The sequence below is a fragment of the Arachis ipaensis genome, chromosome B1, assembly GCF_059453495.1.
Source record: "Arachis ipaensis isolate K30076 ecotype BB chromosome B1, ASM5945349v1, whole genome shotgun sequence".
NCBI lineage: Eukaryota > Viridiplantae > Streptophyta > Magnoliopsida > Fabales > Fabaceae > Arachis > Arachis ipaensis.
Window position 1 is genome coordinate 50,099,069 of NC_142436.1, and position 26,229 is coordinate 50,125,297.

At 36.4% G+C, this 26,229-nt stretch overlaps 1 non-coding gene and 1 pseudogene across 1 annotated transcript; one reads left to right on the forward strand and one right to left on the reverse strand.

The window, feature by feature from the left end:
* Positions 1-7,498: 7,498 nt before the first annotated feature.
* LOC148576503 (small nucleolar RNA R71) lies at positions 7,499-7,606 on the reverse strand. The gene has a single exon (XR_015904076.1). It is a non-coding gene; the product is annotated as a small nucleolar RNA R71 (small nucleolar RNA).
* A 1,029-nt stretch (positions 7,607-8,635) lies between these two features.
* The window catches only part of LOC148576504 (aminoaldehyde dehydrogenase 2, peroxisomal-like), a 39,447-nt pseudogene continuing 21,853 nt past the window's right edge, over positions 8,636-26,229 (forward strand).

The following is a 26,229-nucleotide window of genomic DNA, read 5'->3' on the forward strand; positions in this document are numbered from 1 at the left end:
GATTTTTGGTAAAGCTTGATTTTTAACCAACTTCGGTGGTCCATAACTTGAGCCTCGGATTTAGGTTTTGAATGAAATTTGTTTCGAATTAAAGATAATTTCAAAAGCTTTAAAACAATATAAATTTTGTGGGAATTGAAGTTTTGTAGAGGAAGTTATGGACGTCGGAAGTTAGGTGTAGAAAACTGAATTTATGGACTTAACAGCTTTTTACCTACTCTGCGTAGCTCGCGTACGCGAACACTGATGAGCGGATAATTTATATCCTTTTTGGCATTGTTTTTACATAATTTTTAGTATGTTTTAGTTACTTTTCATTATATTTTTATTAGTTTTTATGCAAAAATCACATTTCTAGACTTTACTATGAGATTGTGTGTTTTTCTATAATTTCAGGTATTTTCTGGCTGAAATTGAGGGACCTGAGCAAAAATCTTATTCAGAGGTTGAAAAAGGACTGCAGATGCTGTTGGATTCTGACCCTCCTGCACTCGAAGTGGATTTTCTGGAGCTACAGAAGCCCAATTGGCACGCGCTTAATTGCGTTGGAAAGTAGACATCTTGGGCTTTCCAGAAATATATAATAATCTATACTTTTCTTGAGATTTGATGGCCCAAACTGGCATTCAAACGCCCACCAGAGACTCTTTTCTGGAGTAAAATGCAAGAATTGGCACCAGAACTGGAGTTAAACGCCCAAACTGGCACTCAAGCTGGCATTTTACTCCAAGAATGGCCTATGCACTTGTAAAGCTCAATGCTCAGCTCAGGCACACACCAAGTGGGTCCCGGAAGTGGATTTCTGCACTATCTGCACTTAGTTACTCATTTTCTGTAAACCCTAGTAACTAGTTTAGTATAAATAGCACTTTTTACTATTATATTAATAGACTTTATCATCTTTGAGACTTTATAGAGTTTAGACTTGGATGTTACAATTGGGAGGCTGGCCATTCGGCTATGCCTAAACCTTTTTCTCTTATGTATTTTCTACGGTGGGGTTTCTACACCTCATAGATTAAGGTGCGGAGCTCTGCTGTTCTTCATGAATTAATGCAAGTACTATTATTTTTCTTTCAATTCACGCCTACTTCTTGTCCAAGATATACTCTTGTACTTAATTCAGTTAAGTCAGAATGAAGGGGTGACCCGTGACAATCACCCACTATCTTCGTTACTCGCTTAGCCAAGATGCGTGTGCCTGACAACCACAAGCAGTCTACATGATGTTCAACGTAGTCATTGGACGACAGCCAGAGTATATCCTCTTGGGTCTTTGATCCGCGATTCGCATCGTCTCTCCTGACAACAGAGCATCCGAATCTGAGATCAGGACCTTCGTGGTATAGACTAGAACCATTGGCAGCATTCCTGAGATCCGAAAAGTCTAAACCTTGTCTGTGGTATTCCGAGTAGGATCTGGGAAGGGATGACTGTGAAGAGCTTCAAACTTGCAAATATTGGGCGCAGTGACAGTGTGCAAAAGGATAGAGAGATCCTATTCCGACGCTAGTGAGAACCGACAGATGATTAGCCGTGCGGTAGCTATTCCTGGTTTTTTCATCCTAGACGAGAAATCCGACAGTTGATTAGCCGTGCAGAGATCGTACCTGGTATTTTTCATCCGAGAGGATCATACAGCTTGCCATGGAAGGGAGCACGCATGATTGGAAGAAGACAACAGGAAAGAAGAAGTTCAGAAGCAACAAAGCATCTCCAAACGCTTATCTTAAATTCCCACCAATGAATTACATAAGTAACTTTATTTTATTTTATGTTTTATTTATCTTTTAATTATCAAAACCTCATAACCATTTGAATCCACCTGACTAAGATTTACAAGATGACCATAGCTTGCTTCAAGCCGACAATCTCCGTGGGATCGACCCTTACTCACGTAAGGTATTATTTGGACGACCCAGTGCACTTGCTGGTTAGTTGTGCAGAGTTGTGAAAAGTGTGAATCACAATTTCGTGCACCAAGTTTTTGGCGCCGTTGCCAGGGATTGTTCGAGTTTGGACAACTGGCGGTTCATCTTGTTGCTTTGATTAGGTAATTTTATTTTATGTTTAAGCTTTTTATTTTTATTTTTATTTTCGAAAAAAGAATTTAATAAAATCATAAAAACCAAAAAAAATATTTTGTGTTTCTTGTTTGAGTCTTGTGTCAAATTTTAAGTTTGGTGTCAATTGTATGTTTTTAATTTTTCTTGAATTTTCGAAAATTCATCATGTGTTCTTCTTTGATCTTCAAGTTGTTCTTGATGATTTTCCTTGTTTGATCTTTAATTTTTCTTGTTTGGTGTTTTTTGTTGTTTTTCATGTGCATTTTCGGATTATTAGTGTCTAAACATTAAAAATTTCTAAGTTTGGTGTCTTGCATGTCTTTCTTTTCTTAAAAATTTTCAAAAATATGTTCTTGATGTTCATCATGATCTTTAAACTGTTCTTGGTGTTCATCTTGACATTCAAAGTGTTCTTGCATGCATTATTTGTTTTTGATCTTAATTTCTTATGTTTTGTGTCATTCTGTTGTTTTTCTCTTTCTTTATTAATTCAAAAAAATCAAAAATAATATCTTTTCCTTATTTTACTCATAAATTTCGAAATTTTAGGTTGACTTAGTCAAAAATTTTTAAAATTTAGTTGTTTCTTGTTAGTCAAGTCAAAATTTCAATTTAAAAACTTTATCTTTTCAAATCTTTTTCAAAAATCAAATCTTTTTCATTTTTCTTTCATGTTTTCCGAAAATTTTTTAATTAATTTTCAAAATCTTTCTCTTAATTTTATTTCATAATTTTCGAAATTATTGCTAACATTTAATGTTTTGATTCAAAAATTTCAAGTTTGTTACTTTCCTGTTAAGAAAGGTTCAATCTTTAAATTCTAGAATCATATCTTTTAGTTTCTTGTTAGTCAAGTCATCAACTTTAATTTTAAAAATCAAATCTTTTTAATTTCTTTTTCAAATATTTTTCAAATAAATTTCAATCATATCTTTTTCAAAATTTAATTTCAAAATCTTTTTCTAACTTCTTATCTTTTCAAAATTTATTTTCAAATCTTTTTCAATTAACTACTTGACTTTTTGTTTGATTTTAAAACGTTTTCTATTTCTTATCTTTTTCAAAACCACCTAACTACTTTTCTAAAAGGTGGATTTTTGAAGTTTTGAACCATTTCTCTAGCTTTCCAAACCTCTGTAATTGCTTTTAAGGTATGATAGCTAATGTTTAAGCTTTAGGACAAGTAAGGGTATACTCAATAGGATAAAAGAGGTAGTTTCTGTTTAATGTTTACAGTCGGTGACTTAGGATTACAAAGTACTATGGGTAGGTTAACTAGGGTGATTTAGTGAGAGTTCTGCGTTGATTAAAGAAAAGATATCAGAGTGTAGAGGAAATAGGTTGCACACACACACACACACACACACACACACACACACACACACATACACACACACACACACACACACACACACACACACACACACACACATATATATATATACTTCTTATATTATGAAATTGAATAAAGAAAGGAATAAATGTTTCATCTGAGTACTCTTTCTTGAAAGTGCGACCCCAGGAGATGGTGGAAGGTGAGGATCTTCTTTGTTCCTCCTGGTATTATAAATCGCCCTTAGTGAGATGGTGGGAGGTTAGAATCCCCTCCTTTGTTCCTCCTGGGCATATGAGAACATACCTCCTGGGTAGATGCAAGGGTTGTGGTTTCACCCCACTTGTTCCAGGTTGGTTAGTATAGAGGCTCTCCGGGTAGATGCGAGGGTGTGGTTCGCCCCACTTGCTCCGGGTTATGATGAATTTTATATAAAAAGTGCAAATATATGATGTATAAGTGATGTTATGGCTATAATGAATGATTATGAAATGATTTTGAATTAATATGAATGAATTTGAGGCTTTTGCACTTATTTTATCTAAGATACGAGTTTTCCTGGATAAAGAGCAGTGGCTTGCCACCACGTGCTCTAGGTTGAGACTCGATACTCTGTTGATCCTACGACGTAAGGGAGATCGGGCACGTATAAATTCTCAGGAAGGATTTCCCCAATGAGCAAAATTTATATATGAGAAAAATCAATGCGTAGACTCTTAGGGATGCGCATCGAAGGACAGTCCAGGGTTTAACAGCCGGACTTGTCGGGTTGGCTTGATAACCTACAGATGAGACTCATTAGCCATAGGATAGGTATACATCATATGCATATGTTTGAAATGCTTACTTGTCCTTTAATTGGGAATTCCTTAATTGTTATACTTGCTATCTGCATTACTTGTACCCTACCTGTCTTTGTCATTGTCTGCTTGTTTGTTTATGTGGTTTCACCAAAGTTGGAGGATTGGAAGAAAGGCGGAGGATTTGAGGGTTTTAGTACGGTTTTGGTTAAGTTTAGAATCTTAGAGGACCACCCCATTTATGGTTTTTCGTTTTAAATCTTTAGATTTTATAATCTGAGTGTCGGAGTTCTAGGAATGCCTTTGACTTTCCTGGGACCTTATATATTATTTATGTGGGCACCTTTACCATATTGAAAACTCTCGGTTCTCATTCCATACATGTTTTTGCTTTTCAGATGCAGGACGTGACGCGCCTCGCTGAGCGTGCTGGATTTGCTTTCTTGGAAGCGAAGATTTATCTTTTTGGGTTTTTTATATTATATATTTAGATATATATGTGCATTTTCTATGATTTTGTATAAAAACATGTTTTATCCCTCCTAGAGTTTGACTTTGGATAATTAGGATTGGTATTTTGTCTTTTGGTTTACTGTTGGGTTGTGTGTATATATATATATATATATATATATATATATTCTAGGTAGCCTTAGCTTCGCTGGTCGAGTCTAGAACTAGATTATATTTACCTGTTAGAATTCTATATTTATATATATGTCTTTTACCTTCCTGTATAAGCTTTCTATCTTATTGTATTGCGTGAGCGGCCAATCTTTAGTTTGTTTTGACCGTACCTTTTTCTTCCAAGGCTCCTAGCTATATCATCCTTTTTATATATGTATGTATTTTATTTTTAGAGGTCATAGTGCCTCACCACCTTTGATTTACGACCTAGGAGTAAAGCTCTGAGTGGTAAGGTATTACATACTACAATAGAAGTGGAAGATAGTGGCAGATTATTAGTGTCTGTTTTGATAGCCACCATAATTTGCAAATTTAACAATGATTCTAGCTGTAGTTTTGAGAAGAGTAGTGATAAACCACTATTTTATGGTTTATCTTGTGTTTAATTGAGTGGTTTCATCAAGTCTTCACCCACTTATTCATACTAATTGCATGATTTTATAATTCCTTCCTAGTATTGTTTATGATTAAAAACTTGCTTCCGAGAAACATCTAATTAGTATATTTTAATTCTCCTTTATACCATTCGATGCCGTGATCCGTGTGTTAAGTGTTTCAGGCTTTATAGGGCAGGAATGGCTTAGAGAATGGAGAGGAAGCTTGCAAAAATGAAAGGAACACAAGAAATTTAGGAGATGACCAGCAAACACTGACGCGAGCTCATGGCTGACGCGAACGCGTGGAATGTAGAAAAATGCAGCGATGCGTGCGCGTGCCTGACACGTACGAGTGGATTGGAGTCTGCATGAATGACGCGAACGTGTGAACGACGCGCTCGGGTGACAAGGAAAATTGCTGAATGACGCGAACGCGTGGACGACGCGTACGCGTGACCTGCGCGATCTGCATAATTAATAGAAAACACTGGGGGCAATTTCGGGCCGCGTTTTGACCCAGTTTTCAGCCCAGAAACACAGAATAAAGCCAGAAAACATGCAGAGACTCAAAAGCCCTCTTTACACAACTTTAGATACATTCACATATTCTCATTAGGATAGTTTTAGGTTTTTAGATCTGAATTTAGAGAGGATTACTTGCCCTCTAGGTTCTCTATACATTCATAGTTAATTAGCTTATGCTTTTGGATATTGAAGAAGTCATTATCTCCGTTGAAGACATCATTCTAGTTTGTTTACTTTGTCCCTTACTCTTCCATATCCTTATTTATTTTATTGAGTGTTCTGATTGGATTATTTTCATGGATTGTTGATAAAGAGGATTACTTTTATTTTTAATTAATTCAGTCTCTATTTTATTTTAATTAATTTATTATGTCTTCTTATATTTTTCTGAGTATTATATCCATGTCAATGGAGTAGATCCAAAACTTGACATGGGGGTTGATTAAAAGGAGACACTTGAGTTGGAAGGCTTAAGTGTTGATTAATTTGGAAATTGTTGGCTAGTTCTGTATTTAGTAACGCTAGACCTTTCCAAGGGAGAGGACTAGGATTTGTGAATAAGGGTTAGCTTAATCACTTGACTTTCCTTTATTTAGTAAGGTAACTAAGTGAAAAAGGATAGAACTTAAGAGATCCCAACAAGGATAGAACTTCCAATTAATCATTCCCCCAGTCAAGGCTTTTTATTTAGAATATCAATAATTATTCTTAATTTATTTTCATTGCTTAAATCTACAATTATTTAATTACTCATTATTCAACTATCAAAACTCTCGGAAAATTCCTAATTAATAAAATAGCATACTTTCTCGTAACTCGTTGGGAGACGACCTGGGATTCTTACTCCCAGTATTTTTCTATTCTAAAATTTTTGTGACACTCTTTTTTAAATTGGTGAGGCAGATTTTAGCTGGTTAAGAGCTATACTCACAACGCTGTTCTACTATATTATAATCTCTTAATTGGCCTAACTTCTGCCATGCACCAATTTTTGGCGCCGTTGCCGGGGAAGTTACAATTGTGTGCTAAATTATTAATTAGTGTACATATTTTTATTTTTATTATTTATTTGCATATTTTATTTTTATTTTATTACCATGAGCTATATGTTCCCTTCATTGAATGACGCATTCACTGCCTGATCCGAGCTTAGCCACGTTTGATCCTGAAATTGAAAGAACTATTTCACGTATTAGGCGAGCTCGACGCAGGTTAGCCTCTGAGGGTGGTGAAGTGATTGTTATTGATTTACCAGTCTCATCTGAGGGTGAATCTGAACCGCCATCTGAGAACGAAATAAGCTCCTTTACTACTGATTCAGTTGATTCACGTGCAGATAACATGACAGAACCTAGGAGGATTACTCTCCAGGAGGCCGGAGCCCCAGATTTTACACTACAGCAGTACCAAGTACATCATCCGACTCTGGCTACAGATTTTGAGCTAAAGACTGCATTAATCAACTTGATGCCCTAGTTTCATGGCTTACCTGCTCAAGAGCCTATTAAGCACCTAAGGGATTTTCAGACAGCCTGTTCTACTGTTAGGCGTCATGGTGCGAATGAAACTTCTATTATGTTAACCACCTTCCCATTTTCTCTTGAGGGAAAGGCAAGGGAGTGGTACTACTCCCAATCGGAAGCAACTGTTACCAACTGGGATACGCTCAGGAGAGAATTTTTGGAAAAATACTTTCCAGCTGAAGTTACTGACAAACTAAGGAAAGAGATCTCATGCATTATTCAAGGAGAATCAGAAACTCTCTATGAGTACTGGGAGTGTTTTAAGAACCTTTTGGACGCATGCCCCCATCATATGATTGACAGGCTAGTGTAAATCAACTATTTCACTCAAGGCATGAAGCCTCGGGATAAAACCACACTAGATGGTGCTAGTAATGGTTCTCTAAAAAAGTACAAGACCGCAGATGAAGCATGGCAACTGATCAGTGACTTAGCTGAGTCTACTAGAAATCACAGGCATAGGAGCACCCACTCAAAAGCTATTGCAGAGGTCTCCTCCAGCACTGAAACTTCTACTCTTACACAGAGTATATGTGAAATGACCAACCTATTAAAGCAGATGCAGTTGAACCAACAACAACAAGCTCAGCCTGCCATACCACAATAAAGCCGACAACTAGTCCCACAAAGAATATGCAAAATCTGTGCTGACTATAGTCATTATACTGATGAATGCCCGCAGCTCCAAGAAGAAGATAACACTGTGGCAGCTACTCATAACTTCTATGACCACCCGAATCAAGGATACAATCAACAAGGCGGCAACTACAACCAAGGAGGAAACTATAACCAAGGATGGCAGGACAACCACAACCAAAGTTGGAGAGATAATTCAAACTATGGCTGGAGAGATAACTATAACAGAGGAGGCAGAGATAACAATGGAAACCAGAGGTGGAATAACAACAATAGACAGCAGAATCAGAACCAACCTTACAGAGCTCTTCACCTAAGACAGTCACAAGGACCCCAACATAATCAACAACAAGTCCCACAGATCACTTATCCCACTTCCTCATCAAATGACGAGATGCTTCATTCTCTTACACAAGGACAACAAGACATGCAGACTACACTTAACTCCACTTTAAATGGTCTGAATGCCACTTTACAAGCTCTCGCCGCCCGGATAGAATCACTACCTGCTTCCACCAATCAACCTTCAAGCTCCAGTAGAATTCCTTCTCAACCCTTACTTAACCTCAAGGGTGGCATCAATACCATCACATTGAGGTCCGGAACCACACTGCCAGAGAGGACCCAAGAGGAGCCAAGCCCAATAGAACATGCCCTAATTGAAGACTCAATAGAAGTAGAAGACGCTGAAATGGAAGATGCTGAAGAGGAAGAGGAAGTACAAGACAATGTTGAAGAAGAATTATCTCAGCCAAGGAATGGAGCACCAAAGGATGCAGAAGCTGCAAGTAGCGCCATCCCTATCCCATTCCCACACCTTGCAAGAAAGACCAGAAAGCAGACGGAACTTGATCCCAAAATGGTAGAAATTTTCAAAAAGGTTGAGGTAACTGTTCCCCTTTTTGATGTTATTCAGCAAGTACTTAAATATGCAAAGTTTCTGAAGGATTTATGCATTCATTAGGATAAAATTAATGAATTAGAAACTATTCCTTTAGGTAGTTCTATATCTGCTTTAATGGGAAGTATACCTGAAAAATGTAGTCATCCAGGTCCATGTATGGTAAACTGTACCATTGAAGGTGTAATATTTTCTAATTGCATGTGTGACTTAGGAGCATGTGTTAGTATAATGCCGTTGTCTATATATGATACTCTAAGGCTCCCTCCCTTAAAAAGGTTGGCAGCTCGTTTTGTGTTAGCAGATAAAAGCATTATTACAGTAGTTAGAATTACTGAAGATGTATTAGTGAGCATTAAGGGGCTCACATTTCCCATTGACTTCTATATCCTGGAAATGCCCCCTAATGACTCAGGAAGACCATCATCAATCCTGCTTAGAAGACCATTCCTGAAAACTTCAAAATTCAAGCTGGATGCATACTCAGGAACTTACTCCTTTGAAATAGATGGCATAACGGTAAGTTTTAGTTTAAATGAAGCTATGAAGCACCCTCCGAAAGATCATTCTATCTTCTAGTGCGATATTATTGATGAAACTGTAGCTGAAGTTCACCAAGAAGAATTAGAAGAGAAGCACTTGGAGCAAAGTCTGAGTGTGGGGACACCCTCTGACCATAATGAAGACACCTTACCATTACCACCAGCCCCGGATGATCCAGAGCCTAGCCATGAGCAGAAATTGGAATTAAAGCCCCTCCCTCCATACCTCAAGTATGCTTACCTTGAGGATAATAAGAATTTCCCAGTCATCATTGCAAGGGAACTCACTTTTCAACAGGAAGAGCAACTGCTTAGTGTACTGAGAAAACATAAAAGAGCAATTGGATGGAGCTTGGCGGATATAGTAGGCATCAGTCCTCAAGTTTGTGAGCACAGAATATATTTAGAAGAGGAATCAAAACCTGTCCGTCAACCCCAAAGAAGATTGAATCCAACCATCTTGGAAGTTGTCAAGAAAGAAGTGACCAGGCTACTTGAAGCAGATATCATTTACCCTATCTCAGACAATGAATGGGTTAGTCCAGTACAAGTAGTGCCCAAGAAGTCTAGAGTCACAACAATAAAAAATGAGTATGGAGAACTCCTAACAACTAGAGTGCAGAATTCATGGAGGGTTTGCATTGACTATAGGCGTCTCAACCAAGCTACTTGCAAGGATCATTACCCCTTGCCATTTATTGATCAGATGCTCGATCGCCTGTCAGGTAAATCCCATTATTTTATTTTAGATGGTTATACAGGCTACTTTCAAATTCATATAGCTCCTGAGGATCAGGAGAAGACCACTTTTACATGCCCCTTTGGAACATATGCTTATAAAAGAATGCCTTTTGGCTTGTGTAATGCACCTGCTACTTTCCAAAGATGTATGATGAATATCTTTTCAGATCTTATTGAGAACTGTATGGAAGTATTTATGGATGATTTTAGCATATATGGTGATTCGTTTGACCTTTGCTTGGATAGTTTAGCTAAAGTATTAGACAGATGTATTAGTTCAAACCTTGTATTGAATTTTGAAAAATGTCACTTTATGGTAAAACAAGGGATTGTTCTAGGACATGTTGTCTCTAAAACTGGTATTTCAGTAGATCCAGCAAAGGTAGATGTCATTTCTAGTTTACCTTACCCCTCCTCTGAGAGGGAAGTCCGTTCGTTCCTTGGCCATGCAGGTTTTTACAGGAGATTCATTAAGGACTTTAGTAAGGTAGCATTACCCTTATCCAGACGGCTACAGAAAGATATTGAGTTCGAATTCAGTGAAGATTGCATGAGATCGTTTGACAAGCTAAAGATCGCCCTAACTCAAGCCCTAATTGTGAAAGGACTAGACTGGAGCCAGCAATTTGAAATTATGTGTGATGCCTCCAACCATGTAGTAGGAGCGGCACTGGCTCAGCGCGAAGGTAAGGATCCTTTCGTAATCGCTTATGCATCTAAAACATTAGATGCTGCTCAATCTAATTATACTACTACTGAAAAAGAGCTTCTTGCTATCGTTTTTGCTCTAGATAAATTCCGAGCCTATTTACTTGGTACTAAAGTAATAGTGTACTCAGACCATGCAGCTCTAAAATATTTATTGGCTAAAAAAGAGTCCAAACCAAGGTTGATACGTTGGATACTGCTGCTGCAAGAATTTGATTTAGAAATAAAAGATAGGAGTGGTAACCAGAATTTAGTGGCAGACCACTTGAGTCACTTGGAACACATTAAGGATGACTCCACTCCTATCAATGATACTTTTCCATTTGATAGTTTGCAAGCAGTATCTAAAGTAGTTCCTTGGTATGCACCTGTAGCTAATTATCTAGTTAGCTATACATTCCCTCCAAATTTTAATAAACATCAAAGGGACAAGATGAAAAACGAGTCTAAATATTATTTATGGGATGACCCATATTTATGGAGGTGTGGTGCTGACTAGGTAATTAGAAGATGTGTACCCCAAATAGAATTCCAGTCCATTTTAGAGGCATGCCACTCTTCTAAGAGTGGAGGACATTTTGGCACCCAAAGAACAGCTAGAAAAATCTTAGACTGTGGATTCTGGTGGCCTACTCTTTTTAAAGATGCTACTGAATTTTGTAAATCTTGTTCTCCATGCCAAAGATTTGGTAATATATCCAAGAGGGATGAGATGCCTCAACAGATTACGCTTTTCTATGAAATTTTTTATGTTTGGTGCATTGACTTCATGGGTCCATTTACAAACTCTAATGGTTATCTTTATATACTGTTAGCTGTAGATTACGTTTCTAAATGGGTGGAAGCAATTCCTACCCGTACCGATGATGCTAACACTGTCGTTTTCTTTGTTAGAAACCATATTATCTGTCGCTTTGGATCACCACGAGCAATCGTGAGTGATCAAGGCACCCATTTTTGTAACAGGAGACTAACAGGATTACTGAAGAAGCATGGAATTGTTCATAAAGTAGCAACCGCTTATCATCCTCAAACCAATGGACAAGCAGAAGTGTCTAACAGGGAGATTAAACGCATTCTGGAGAAAATAGTAAAGCCCTATAGGAAAGACTGGAGTGCAAGGCTACAAGATGCACTCTGGGCGTATAAAACAGCGTATAAGACACCCATTGGGATGAGCCCCTTCCACTTAGTATGAAAAGGCTTGCCACCTCCCAATAGAGGTGGAACACAAGGCTTTCTGGGCTGTAAGGGAATGCAATATGAATTTTGAAAAATCTGGTGCTGAAAGAAAGCTGCAACTAGCAGAGTTAGAGAATCTTCGACTAGAAGTATACAACAACTCTAGGCGATACAAAGAGAATATGAAGGCTGTCCATGACAAACACATAAAAAGGAGAGAATTCAGACCAGGGAAGATAGTTATTCTTTATAACTCCAGACTAAGGCTTATGCCAGGCAAATTAAGATCAAGATGGGAAGGTCCCTACAGAGTAGAAAAGGCAGAGCCATACGGAGTTTTTCACTTGCGTCATCCCTCTAGCTCCAAATTCCAAAAGGTCAATGGACATCGCCTAAAGCTTTATCATGGAGAGAAGATGAAGGATCACAAAGAACTAGAGGTTTTCCTCTTGGAAGACCCACCAACAGAAACAGAATGAGCCTGAAGACATCCAACTTAAGGACGTAAAAGCAAAGTGCTAGGTGGGAGACAACCCACCATGATATGATCGTTCAGTTTCAGTCTTTGCTTTATTTTACCTTATTCCATTTTTTATTTTGTTAATGACTCTTTCCATAACCTCTGCATATAACTGCATATAGCCTGCATTTTCATTTGCATTCTGCATATAAAAAAAAGAGAGAGAGGCACGCGACGAGCCAGTGTCGCTGACGCGCTTGCATCGTTTGCGAAATAGCCTCCCAACGCGTTGGCGTCAGCCACGTGAACGCGTGGCCCTGCAAAATCGACGTAAATGGGGATATGGCAGCAAGTTATAGTGGAGTGGGGCTGGAATGATGCTAGAAGCACAAGCCCTACCACGCGAGCGCATGCTCCACGCGGCCGCGTCGTTTTCAAAATATGGCCATTCATGCGATCGCGTCAACCACGCGAACGCGTCACCCCAAAATTTGGCAAAATAAGTATAAAACAGAGAGTTGTGCGTACGCGAGGCTGCACTCGCGCCAATAGAACAAATCAGTTCACGCGATCGTGTGACTCACGTGTCCGCGTCACCTGAAATTATCACACACCACGTGACCCACGCGTCTGCGTCACAAGCGACGCACAGCTTATCCAGATCAGCCAAATATCTTATCTTAGCTCTCCCAAATCTAAATCTTTTCTTTTCCCCTCTTATTTCTTTCTTCTCTTTTCTTCCTTCTTTATTCTTTCTCACTTTTTACTTTCCCCTTCCTTATTTTTCACATCCATTATCAAGGTTCTTTTCTTTCTCTCTTAATTTTTTTTACTTTTCAATTATTTTTATATATGTTTTCTTCTTTTACTTTCATTACCTATATTTTCTTTTTCTTTTTATTCCTTTAATTGGTGTTAGAAATTTAATTCGGTGATTACTTACTTCTATATTTTGCTTGTGAGTTATTGTGGAATTGTTTGACAATTAATATTACTTCTTAAAAGGTTGCTTGCATGTTCAAATTAATACTTTCAATAACATATTCACCATGCATGCTATGTGTTTGTGAAAAAAGCCCGTATGGCATTGCACACTATTTTAAACTATTCTACTACTCTAATGCTTGTTTTTCACAAAACCCCTTTTATATTTTATTGATTAAATATAATTGTCAATACAAACAGGTTGTTAGTTTGAAAGGGTTGGTAATCTAACTTGGACATTGAATGCTTGATCTATGCTACTCATGCCTTTGCCAGCATGCCAATAAACATGCATTAAATTGCCATCACATGCACTTGCTATATTTCCATTGATGAACTTTTCACATGTAGTCTAGACCATGTGTTAACGACATCCTTCTTTACCGTGCATTGATTATCACCTGTACCCTTTTCTTCCTTGCTCTAATCCTTAAAATTTTAAAGTTATTTTCTTTTTCCTTTTTCAGGATGGCCACCAGGAAAGGTAAAGAGAAAGCTACTCCCAAACCACCAGCAAGGAAAGAAACAAAAAGAACAATAGCCGCAGAGCCATCTTCAACAGCAGTAAAGCCCTCAACAAAATGAATCAAGAGGATTATCAAGGTCGATGAAAAAGAAAAAGCTTTCCCAGCAAAGGACACTGTGCGGTTCACTAACAGCTACTGTGAGCAAATGTTCCCTATCCTGGCTGAGAGAAACTATAACAATGAGTACCTTCTCATCCTCCCAACCAACATTGTTGAGCCGCAAATTAAACGAAGACAATGGGGATTTCTACAGAGACAGTCACGGTAGGTTAATCTTTTATGGGTAGTTAAATTCTACTCTAATTTTCACATGCCAACCATGCAGTCTGTCTATGTCCGTCAGAAGCAAGTTCCTATAACAGAAGAGGCCATTCAACGAGCTTTAGATCTTTCCCCTGCTCCAGAAGGATTGGACGCATTCCAAGAAGCCTCATTCAAATGCCAGACATATCAATTTGACTGGGACGCAGTTCTCAGAGTTATAGCACAACCTGGCAGCAGATGGATTTATGGATACCATCGATCTCGACCTAAGAGCATATTGGCTTCAGCACTTACCATGGAGGCTCGAGTATGGGCACAGATTATGTCCCATTACGTCTTTTCGAGCACTCATGAGTCCTCCTTCACTGTAGACATGGCTGTTTTACTCTGGTGTATCCTTACATACCAGCACCTTAATTTACCAAGACACATTTGGCATGCTATGGGACACGTACAGATTGCGGGCAACCTACCTTTTCCCGCCTTATTTTCAGATCTAGTCTCAACAGCCGGAGTCTCCTACAGAGCTAGGAACACCAAGGCCATGATTCCACGAGATGATCAATACGACCCTAACGGGAAGTATATCAGACCTCCAGCTGTCACTATCAACTGGAGCACAGAACCAGCAGAAGACATTCCTTCTCCTCCCACATCACAAGAACCTTCAACAAACCAACTGCTACATCAGATACTTGAGAGGCTAGATCGACTTGACCGGAAAGGAAAGCAGAGAGAGCGTCGTAACAAGCGCAGATTTACACACCTCAAGGAGCTGATTGTTGGTAACCACCCACCTAAAGAAGATGCAGACACCCCGAACTCCACTTCATTCACCAGCACAGGGAGCCATGACGGTCCTGATTGTGGAGATGCTGTTACTAGCCCCTGTTGTTCCTGACAGATGGCACCGAGGACGGTGCCAAGTTTTAAGTGTGGGGAGGTCGGTCAGTACCTGACTTCCGGAGGTAAATTCTCTTCCTTAAACACCAATAAATAGGATATTTAGTTAATTTTTCTTTTGTTAGGATAGGATAAATTGCATAGGTTATTTGCATGCATATTCTAATTGGTTGAAAATAATAAGTTTCTTTTTAAGACATTATTTTTGAAAAATTTCACTAATTTAAATCAAAACTTTTGTATTAAATTTGTTTGGAAGTTGTATTTGGAACATGGTTTAAAGCTAGAACACACAACCTGTGAGATTTGAGCTTAATGACATGGTTACACTATTTAACCATAAAAATTTTATTCTTGTGTGTCTGCTTCTCTATGATTGTAATCTATATTTTGTTCCATCCTATATGTCCAATATTTAATGTGTTATATGCATGCATATGATTGAGGCCATTATTTTATTAACTCACTTACCCCAAAAAGCCTACCCTTCCATTTACCTTTGTTAGCCACTTTGAGCTTTTTAAATCCCATTTGTTCTATATTTTACCACATTACTAGCCTTAAGTGGAAAAACAAGTAATACCCCAAATTGAATCTTTGGTTAGCTTAAGATAGGAAGTGTGTATCAATTAAGTATGGGAAACTGTGGGAACATTGGTTAATAAGGGAATGTGTCATGATAAAATATTGGGAATTTGGGTACCTACTCATGTGAAACTAAGAAAAATTAAAAATCCATGTGCATTGGCAATGTTATGTTTATGCTTCAAAAAAAAATAAAAAAATAAAAAATAAAAAAATAATTTTTTTTTCAAATAATTAAGTAATTAGATAAATGAATAAGGGGACAAAAATTACCCCAATGCTAAATTAAGTTCAAAAAAATCAATGCATATGTAATACAAGTTAAGAAAAAAAGTTGATGCATGAGTATGTAAAACAAAAGTAGGAGAATTCTGGGTAGTTAAGGATGATCTAAGAAGAAAATAGAGTATGTATGTTAGGTGAAAGCTTAGGATAATCAAGGATTCAATTTATAGCTCACTTAGTCATATATATACCTCACCTTTACCTTGGCCCCATTACAACCTTTAAAAGACCTCATGATGTTTTGCATTGGTACATTAAATACTTGTTGATTAGTTAGGTGAAGAACAAGGTTTAGATAGCATGATTAGAGAAGAGTAGAGTGATTACCCTATACACTAGAGAGACTAGAGTGCACATACACCATCAGTGAGGGTTCAATGCTTAATTCTATGTTCCCTGCTTTCATAAGCTGTCTTCCTACAAGTCTACTTGTTTTTATTGTATGATTTGAGTTAGTGAAATTTGATTTATTTTTGTCTTGAAAGAATTTATTTATTTTTAACTAAGTAGACAAAATCATTTTATCATATAGTTGCATTCATATACATAGGTTGCATTGCATTGCATGAGTCTTACTTTTCCCTACTCATTTATTTTATCTCTTTAAGCTAAGCATGAGGACATGCTAATGTTTAAGTGTGGGGAGGTTGATAAACCACTATTTTATGGTTTATCTTGTGTTTAATTGAGTGGTTTCATCAAGTCTTCACCCACTTATTCATACTAATTGCATGATTTTATAATTCCTTCCTAGTATTTTTTATGATTAAAAACTTGCTTCCGAGAAACCTCTAATTAGTATATTTTAATTCTCCTTTATACCATTTGATGTCGTGATCCGTGTGTTAAGTGTTTCAGGCTTTATAGGGCAGGAATGGTTTAGAGAATGGAGAGGAAGCTTGCAAAAATAGAAGGAACACAAGAAATTTAGGATATTACCAGCAAACACTGACGCGAGCGCATGGCTGATGCGAACGCGTGGAATATAGAAAAATGTAGCGACGCGTGCGCGTGCCTGACGCCTACGCGTGGATTGGAGTCCGCACGAATGACGCGAACGCGTGAACGACGCGCTCGCCTGACAAGGAAAATCGCTGAATGACAGGAACACATGGACGATGCGTATGCGTGACCTGCGCGATCTCCATAATTAACAGAAAACGCTGGGGGCGATTTTGGGCCGCATTTTGACCCAGTTTTTGGCCCAGAAACATAGAATAAAGTCAAGAAACATGCAGAGACTCAAAATACCTCTTTACACAACTTTAGATACATTCACATATTCTCATTAGGATAGTTTTAGGTTTTTAGATCTGAATTTAGAGAGGATTACTTCCCCTCTAGGTTCTCTTTACATTTATAGTTAATTAGCTTATTCTTTTGGATATTGAAGAAGTCATTACCTCCGTTGAAGACATCATTCTAGTTTGTCTACTTTGTCCCTTACTCTTCCATATCCTTATTTATTTTATTTAGAGTTCTGATTGGATTATTTTCATGGATTGTTGATAAAGAGGATTACTTTTATTTTTAATTAATTCAGTCTCTATTTTATTTTAATTAATTTATTATGTCTTCTTATATTTTTCTGAGTATTATATCCATGTCAATGGAGTAGATCCAAAACTTGACGTGGGGGTTGATTAAAAGGAGACACTTGAGTTGGAAGGCTTAAGTGTTGATTAATTTGAAAATTGTTGGCTAGTTCTGTATTTATTAACGCTAGACCTTCCCAAGGGAGAGGACTAGGATTTGCGAATAAGGGTTAGCTTAATCACTTGACTTTCCTTTATTTAGTAAGGGTTAACTACGTGAAAACAACAACCTTTTTAATACTGCACTTAAGAGATCCTAACAAGGATAGAACTTCCAATTAATCATCCCCCCAATCAAGGCTTTTTATTTAGAATATCAATAATTATTCTTAATTTATTTTCATTGCTTAAATCTACATTTATTTAATTGCTCATTATTCAACTCTTAAAACTCTCGGAAAATTCCTAATTAATAAAATAGCATAATTTCTCGCAACTCGTTGGGAGACGACCTGGGATTCATACTCCCAATATTTTTCTATTCTAAAATTTTTGTGACACTCTTTTTTAAATTCGTGAGGCAGATTTTAGCTGGTTAAGAGCTATACTCACAACGTTGTTCTACTATATTATAATCTCTTAATTGGCCTAACTTCTGCCACGCACCAAGCATTGGTATGATTTGATTTGCAACGATTTTTACAAACCCACCGCTAACTTAACTCTTTTAATCCATCAAGGGTTCGGCTTCAACTTTCCCTATTTCTGTTTCATTCTATTTTTACTCTCCCTGTATCTGCTCATTCCTCGACTTCTCTCGCCATCGTCCTTAGTCGTTATCTACTTCGACCTTCGTCCCGAACTTTATTAGCCCTACTTCTATCGATGTCGAGCTCCTCTGTTTTGTCTCTTTCTCCGAATCTGCTCTCCATCTCGTTCTAAGTGTGCGTTGCTTGAATCTGCTGTAGATGTATGAGCGTCCTACTTTTATCACCTCTAGTCTATCTCGCTGCTAGCCTTTCACCGTCACCATCCATCATTAGTTCTGCTCTTTCTTCCTTTCTTTGTTTGTTTGAGTATTCACTTTCTATTTTTGTCTTTTTTTTCTCCTAGGTCATTGATTTCATTTTTTTACAATGATGGAGCAGCAAAACGAGGTGAATCCTTGAAATTTGTCTAATTTTTACTAGCTAATTGTGTTTGTTACAAGTCTAATTCTTATTTTAGCTAATTGATTTTTGTCTAATTTTACTATAAAATCCATTGCTCCATGAGCCCCCCAAATCTTATTAATCCTAACCCTTACTCCATGAGCTTCGATTGGCACTATTTCTGCTAACCCTGACCACGAAGCAGTGCTCCCATGCTTCCTTTCTTCTGCCAAATCTGCTCTATCTGTGGTTCGAATTTGCTGCACCTGCACGAGTTTCTTGTCACAGTCGCCTCTGGCCTCTATCGCCACCACTAGCATCTCAGGTTCTTCTCCTTATTCATTTTATTTCTTTATTCGGGTTTTATTTTCTTATTCACCTTTTTATTTGGATTCTTGGATTTGTCAATTGATTGAACACTAACAATTACATTTCAATTAACAACTTAAAGCAATCAAAGGTGATTTGAGGAGTAATTTTTCTCTCCATATTTTATATCAACAGATTATATATATTGAATTTGTCAGTTGCTTTGAATGCTGATTTTGAAGAGTTAGATGAAGATGATGAAGTCCTTGTTTTTTTATATGAGATTTTGGGTGCTAAGGACTTATTTTTTTTAATCTCTATTAAACATGCGGCATTTTTGTGCTTATTTTGATTGCGTAAGCATTAGAAACAAAGTGGGATTTGTTATTTTCATTTGTTTTTTTCACTTGTTTTCTTCTGAAATTTGCTGAAAATGGTATTGATGATAGTAAAGATGAATATTTTGATGATGATGATGATGATGATGACGATGCTGATTAAATCATTTAATTGAGTGTAAGGGATATAGTAATATACTCTTATTGTATATGATGAAAGAGGTGATTTAGAAATATGATTATTCAGAAATATTTAATGGTGCTTATTCGCATTTGGACCTTGGTTTTGTGCTATTTGGAAAGTGTTAAAAGATATACTTGGAAGAGAAAAGAGTAGTTCTCCTGCTATCTGTAATGGCTCATTGTTTCCGGATTGCCGCTTCGTGTATTGTGTTGTGTATATTTAATCAACTAGAAAATCTGAGTTGTGATTGCATTTAACTTTTTTAATGTCATATGTCATTATTGTCGTATTCTTTGCAGTGTTCTTAGAGTCCATCTGACTATTATAAGATCTAATGTAGCAGAGTATTCTTCTTGATGATTATCAATATGCCATGTGATAATTTCAGATCCATTTAAAGGCAACAGAGAGTAATGCTTATGAGTTCTTATTTAATATTGGCACGTTAGTTATTTTTAATCTCTCGCATGTTACTTAAAGCAAGTTTACTTTTTTTCAAGTTGAAGATATTTTAATGTAGGATATTGCCTAATATTTGATGAAGTTAGTTGTTTTATATGCCTTATCTAATTGTACTGTTTCTGCTCTTGCCACAGGGTCCAGCCAACCTTTCTAATTTGATGCTACTGCAAGAGTTCTTGCCATTTGACTCTGGTTTTCTACTTTCACATTGTATGAATATGTGAAAAATTTTGGATTATGATGAAGGATATGTAAAGGAGAGGCAAATCAAAAGAAAGCACAAATAATATAAGTCACGTCATTTATCGATATAAGTTGGATATCACTTTTTGCTTTGAATATTCTTAGTTTCTTACTTGTATGAGATATAAAGTTCAAAGTTTGTTTCTTCTTGTTGCTTTACTTCACTATATTTCTTTTCCACCTTCACTTACAATGTTTAGTTCTAGCTAGTGAAGTTGCATAGGAGGTTGAAAATTATTTACAGCCAATTCCTTGATTGAGCATACAATGAAGTGTTAATTCTAAGTCTTAATCTCTTTAGTTTGTTTCTGTCTTTCTCTTTTCCTTTTTCTTCTCTAGAGCTTTAGTTTAACTTAATTGAAATGCATCTTATTCTCTAGAGATTTTATTTAACTTAAGTGAAAATAATAATAATAATAATAATAATAATAATAATAATAATAATAATAATAATAATAATAATAATAATAATGTTTCTTGATTTTGGTAGGTTGCTTCATTTGATATAATAAAGGTTTGAATTAGATTAATAGTTGGTTAAACACTTAAACTTTTTTTTCTTAGTGTAGTTACAAACTTCTATTTTGTATGTTACTAAAAATAGTTCATCTTTCTTGGTGCAGCAAGAAATCCCTCCCCTTTTAGTCATTTCCTCCATGAAGAGGCTTATGCATTACAATCTTGGTTTTGTGGCTCTTGGCTATCTGACTATATCATTTGTAGAGTCGATCTGGCTTTTGCTTGAATATATGCATCGCAAACTAAAGGTCTCCAATTATGAGCCTGACAACTGGATTGGCAAGGCTGCATACAGTTCTTCTCATTTTTTTCTAAGGTATATTGGATGGATCATCAAATCAGTGAATCAAAATGCATTTATAATCGTAAGTTATTCTTCCATAAAGAAAATGTTTATGCATGGATTAGTACTCTTTTTTATCTTCAAGTTTGGAGAAGCTCAATCACATCCCGATCTTTGTTGCATTTCTTGATACATAGTATATTGCTTTTTTTATTTCTGCATTTCTCTCCCTGTCAGAGGAATAGTTAAGTAATTGAGTATTCGCTTCACAAATGCAGATTGCTATAACAGGTGAAAGTTTTTTCAGATCTTATAATATTACAACATAACTGATTATGAATAACATCCTATGGATCGGACATGTGAATGTGATTGGCAATGTTATTTTGTTCCTAGAAAAACTGTGTCATTCTCTCAAGTGTTGTTTTCGCATTCAAAATGTTGAATACACACAAGTATAGAGCTACACATAAACTCTTGCCTGTTTTGGTATGTTTTCTATGATATATAATTAAATGACACTACTATATTTTAGACATTTAGTAACAATTATTAAAATGTTAGTAATTATCATAAAATTAAATTTTAGGCAACATTTATACTCAAATGTTAGCAAATACCATTAAATTTTTAAAAATCTTACAAAAATGGTTACCTATTCTCAGATAGCTCTCAAAATCAAAACCTTTATGCGGTGAAACCACCTCGCAAAAATCACTTACAATCGTTTTCACTCTCACTCTCATGCTGTGAAACCACCTCTCGCTCTTCCTCAATCATCTGTTGTTCCACCTCTCCGATATCTCGCTCTGCCTCATCAATCTCACAGTTCGTAAATTGAAACCACAATCGCGTGTATGCATTGTCACTCTAGCTCACGTTGTCTCATCTCTGGTTCATCCTCTTGTCACCTGCGTTGTCGCTTGCGCCATCGTCTTCTCACTGCACTGTTGTCTTCTCGCCGGTTCCATCCTTTGCTCGTCCCACGGTCTGTTGAGTTCCAGTTCTCTTGTTTTGTTAGCTTCTTGCACCATTAATCCTCTTTAATCTTTACTTAATAATTAATTTTATTTATAATTGTTAGTTGATTTAGTGTTTTTATCAGCTGTATCTGTTGTAGGAATTAATAAGAAGTTCTGGATCCTTGATGTAACTACTAATGTTGCTGATTCGATACAGCATATAACTTATTTTCTCTATTTGGTTAAAATACATTTGAGTTGGACAAAACTGACAAAAAAATGTAAAAATAGGTATATTGAACTACTATTCATAAGATGCTCAGGAACTGTTTGATATAATGGCTCAATGATTTTCAAACTTATACACATAAATTGTTTTTGTAAAAATGTTGCTTCTGTTGTGTTGTGATTTGTGAGGCTGTGATAATCTAACCTAATAGCAGGTTTTCTAAGTAAACTTATTTGTAAGAGAGAAATTTCATGTGAAAGGAAGCACTCGTGTCTTTATACTTTTGCATTGTTGTCTCACATTAGCTTATATTATGCATCTGAATAAAATAAGGAAAAAATGCCACTAGTTTATAATATAAAGAATTGTCCTCGTACTGTTCCACTTGAACATTGGAAGATTCTTGTTTAATTATTAAGGTATACTGATTTTTAGCATGTAATTTTCATACAATAATTTTTGGGATTTAAAATGTTCATCTGAGCAGATATGGGGTTTAACTAGTGGAAGATCAACACTCACATTGACTGGCCACTGATGACAAGTCATCTTATGCTAGTTTCATAAGCATTTTTCACTTATTTTCATTAGGTTTCATGCACTTTCTTACACCATAAGTAAGTAATTGGATTGGAATTTCATGCCTTCCTTAGTTCAATCAGACATGGGTATTTATGTGCTTTTTCATATGGTTTTATGCTAATTTTACTTGATGTTATGAATGATGAAATTACCTTGTGATTACAGCAAACTTTGATGAAATTGTTTGATTGATAACAGGTGAAAAAGAGGCAAGAAAGAAGCAAGAAAGAAGAGAAAAAGGTAGAGGAAGAAGCAAAGCAGAGGAAGTAACGTTGGTGGCCAAGTTGGCTCACCAACGTTACCTCAAACGTTGGAGGAAAAGGGGGTATGCAACATTAGTGCAATTCTGGGTGCCAACGTTGGAGGGAACGTTGGTGAACGAACGTTACCTCCAACGTCCTCGAAAAGTTTTAAAAACTGGAGCTGGGAAAATTTTGGGCGATGCGTATGCGTCAAGGACGTGTACGCGTGGAAGAGCAATTCACGCTTACGCATGAGCTGTGCGCACGCGTGAAAGGGCAAAATTTACCATCGACGCGTAAGCGTGGGTCACGCGTACGCGAGACCAAGCCAACGTTGGTGGACAAACGCTACCCCCAACGTACGCGATAGGAAGCCCAAAACTTGGAGTTGGAAAACTTGCATCGATGCATACACGTGGATGCAGATTTTGGCTACACACGCAAACGCGTGAGCGACGCTGATGAGCGGATAATTTATACCCTTTTTAGCATTGTTTTTAGGTAGTTTTTAGTATGTTTTAGTTACTTTTTATTATATTTTTATTAGTTTTTATGAAAAAATCACATTTCTGGACTTTACTATGAGTTTATGTATTTTTCTATAATTTTAGGTATTTTTTGGATGAAATTGAGGGACATGAGCAAAAATCTTATTGAGAGGCTGAGAAAGAACTGCAGATGCTGTTGGATTCTGACCCTCCTGCACTCAAAATTAATTTTCTGGAGCTACAGAAGCCCAATTTGCACGCTCTCAATTGATTTGGAAAATAGACATCTTGGGCTTTCCAGCAATATATAATAGTCCATACTTTGCCCGAGATTTGATGGCCCAAACTGGCATTAAACACCAGTTAGAAACCCTTTTCTGGAGTAAAATGCCAGAACTGGCACCAAAATGGAGTTAAACGCCCAAACTGGCACCCAAGATAGTGTTTAACTCCAAGAATGGCCTATGCACGTGAAAGCTTCAATGCTCAGCCCTAGCACACACCAAGTGGGCCCCGGAAGTGGATTCTGCACTATCTGCACTTAGTTACTCATTTTCTATAAACCTAAGTTACTAGTTTAGTATAAAAACTACTTTTAGAGATTCATTTGAAAACTCATGACATTTTTTACATTTCATATTGTATCTTCCACGGCATGAGTCTCTAAACTCCATAGGTGGGGGTGAGGAGCTTTGCTGTGTTTCAATAGATTAATGCAATTACTACTATTTTCTATTCAATCACGCTTGATTCTATTCTAAGATACTCACTCGTACTTCAATATAGAGAATATGATGATCCGTGACACTCATCATTATTCTCAAATCTATGAACACGTGCCTGACAACCACTCCCGTTCTATCTGAGCTCAACATAGTCATTGGGCGACAGCTTGAATGCGTATCTCTTGGGTCTCTGATCCACGAATTGAGTCCGTAAGATTAGAACCTTCGTAGTAGAGGCTAGAACCAATTGGCAGCATTCTTGGAATCCGAAAAGTCTAAACCTTGTCTATGGTATTCCGAGTAGGATCTGGGAGGAGATGACTGTGATGATCTTCAAACTCACAAATGTTGGGCACAGTGACAGTGTGCAAAAGGATAGAGCGATCCTATTCCGACACAAGTGAGAACCGACAGATGATTAGCCGTGCGGTAGCTGTACCTGGTATTTTTCATCCGAGACGAGACATCCGACAGTTGATTAGCCGTGCATAAACCCTACCTGATATTTTTCATCCGAGAGGATCATACAGCCTGCCATTGAAGGAAGCCATGTGTGTTTGGAGAAGAAGACAGTAGGAAAACAGAGATTCAGATGACAGAGCATCTCCAGAATCTCAACATGTTCCTCATTACTGAATCACAAGTACCATTTATTTCATGTTATTTACTTTTCATAAACAAAATCAATTTTATCATTAATCTCTTGACTAAGATTTACAAGATAACCATAGCTTGCTTCAAGCTGACAATCTTCGTGGGATCAACCCTTACTCACGTAAGGTATTACTTGGACAACCCAGTGCACTTGCTGGTTAGTTGTGCGGAGTTGTGAAAGGTGTAATCACAATTTTGCGCACCAAGTTTTTAGCGTCGTTGCCGGGGATTGTTCGAGTTTGGACAACTGACGGTTTATTTTGTTTCTTAGATTAGGAAAAAATTATCTTTTTGGTTTAGAGTCACTAAATTTGAGTCTTTTATTTTCTTTTCAAAAATCTTATTTTTCTTTATTAATCTTTAATTTTCCTTTGAGTTTTCTGTTTGAGTTTAGTTTCATGCTTTAAGTTTGGTGTCAATTGCATGCTTTTACTTTCCTTCAAAATTTTCGAATTTTATGTTCTTTGTTCTTTCTTAATCTTCAAGTTGTTCTTGTTTATTTTCCTTGTTTGATCTTTAGTTTTTCTTGTTGTGTGTCTTTCCTTGTTTTTCTTGTGCATTTTCGAATTATTAGTATCCAAAGTATAAAAATCTTTAAATTTGGTGTCCTTTGTATTTTTGTTTTCTTAAAATATTTCAAAATTTGTTCTTGGTGTTCATCTTGATCTTCAAAGTGTTCTTAGTGTTCATCTTGACATTCAAAGTTTTTTTGTTTATTTTCTTTGTTTTGATCTAAAAATTCTAAGTTTGGTGTCATTTTATTATTTTTCTCTTTCTTCATTAAATTAAAAAAAAATATCTTTTCCTTTATTTACTCATCATTTTTGATTTCCTTAGGTTGACTTAGTCAAAATTTTAAAATTTGGTAGTTTCTTGTTAGTCAAGTTAAAATTTCAATTTTAAAAATTTATCTTTTTAAATCTTTTTCAAAACAAATTATTTTTCAATTTTCTTTCTATACTTTTCGAAAATCTTTTATAAAATCTTTCAAAATCTTTTTCTTTTTTTATTTTCGAATTACTTGTCTTATTTTATTAGTTTGATTGAAAAATTTTAAGTTTGGTGTTTTCTTGTTAAGAAAGTTTTAATCTTTAAAATTTTAAAATCACATCTTTTTCAAATCTTTTCTTTTATTTATTTTCTTACAAGTATCTTTAATTTTAAGACATATCTTTTTCAAAACTTCCCAACCATTTTCTCTCTCTTCATTTTTCGAAAATCCTCACCCATAATTTTTCAAATCCTTTTAATTAATTAATTGATTTAGTTTTCTAATTTCTTTTATTTCTCTTCTTTT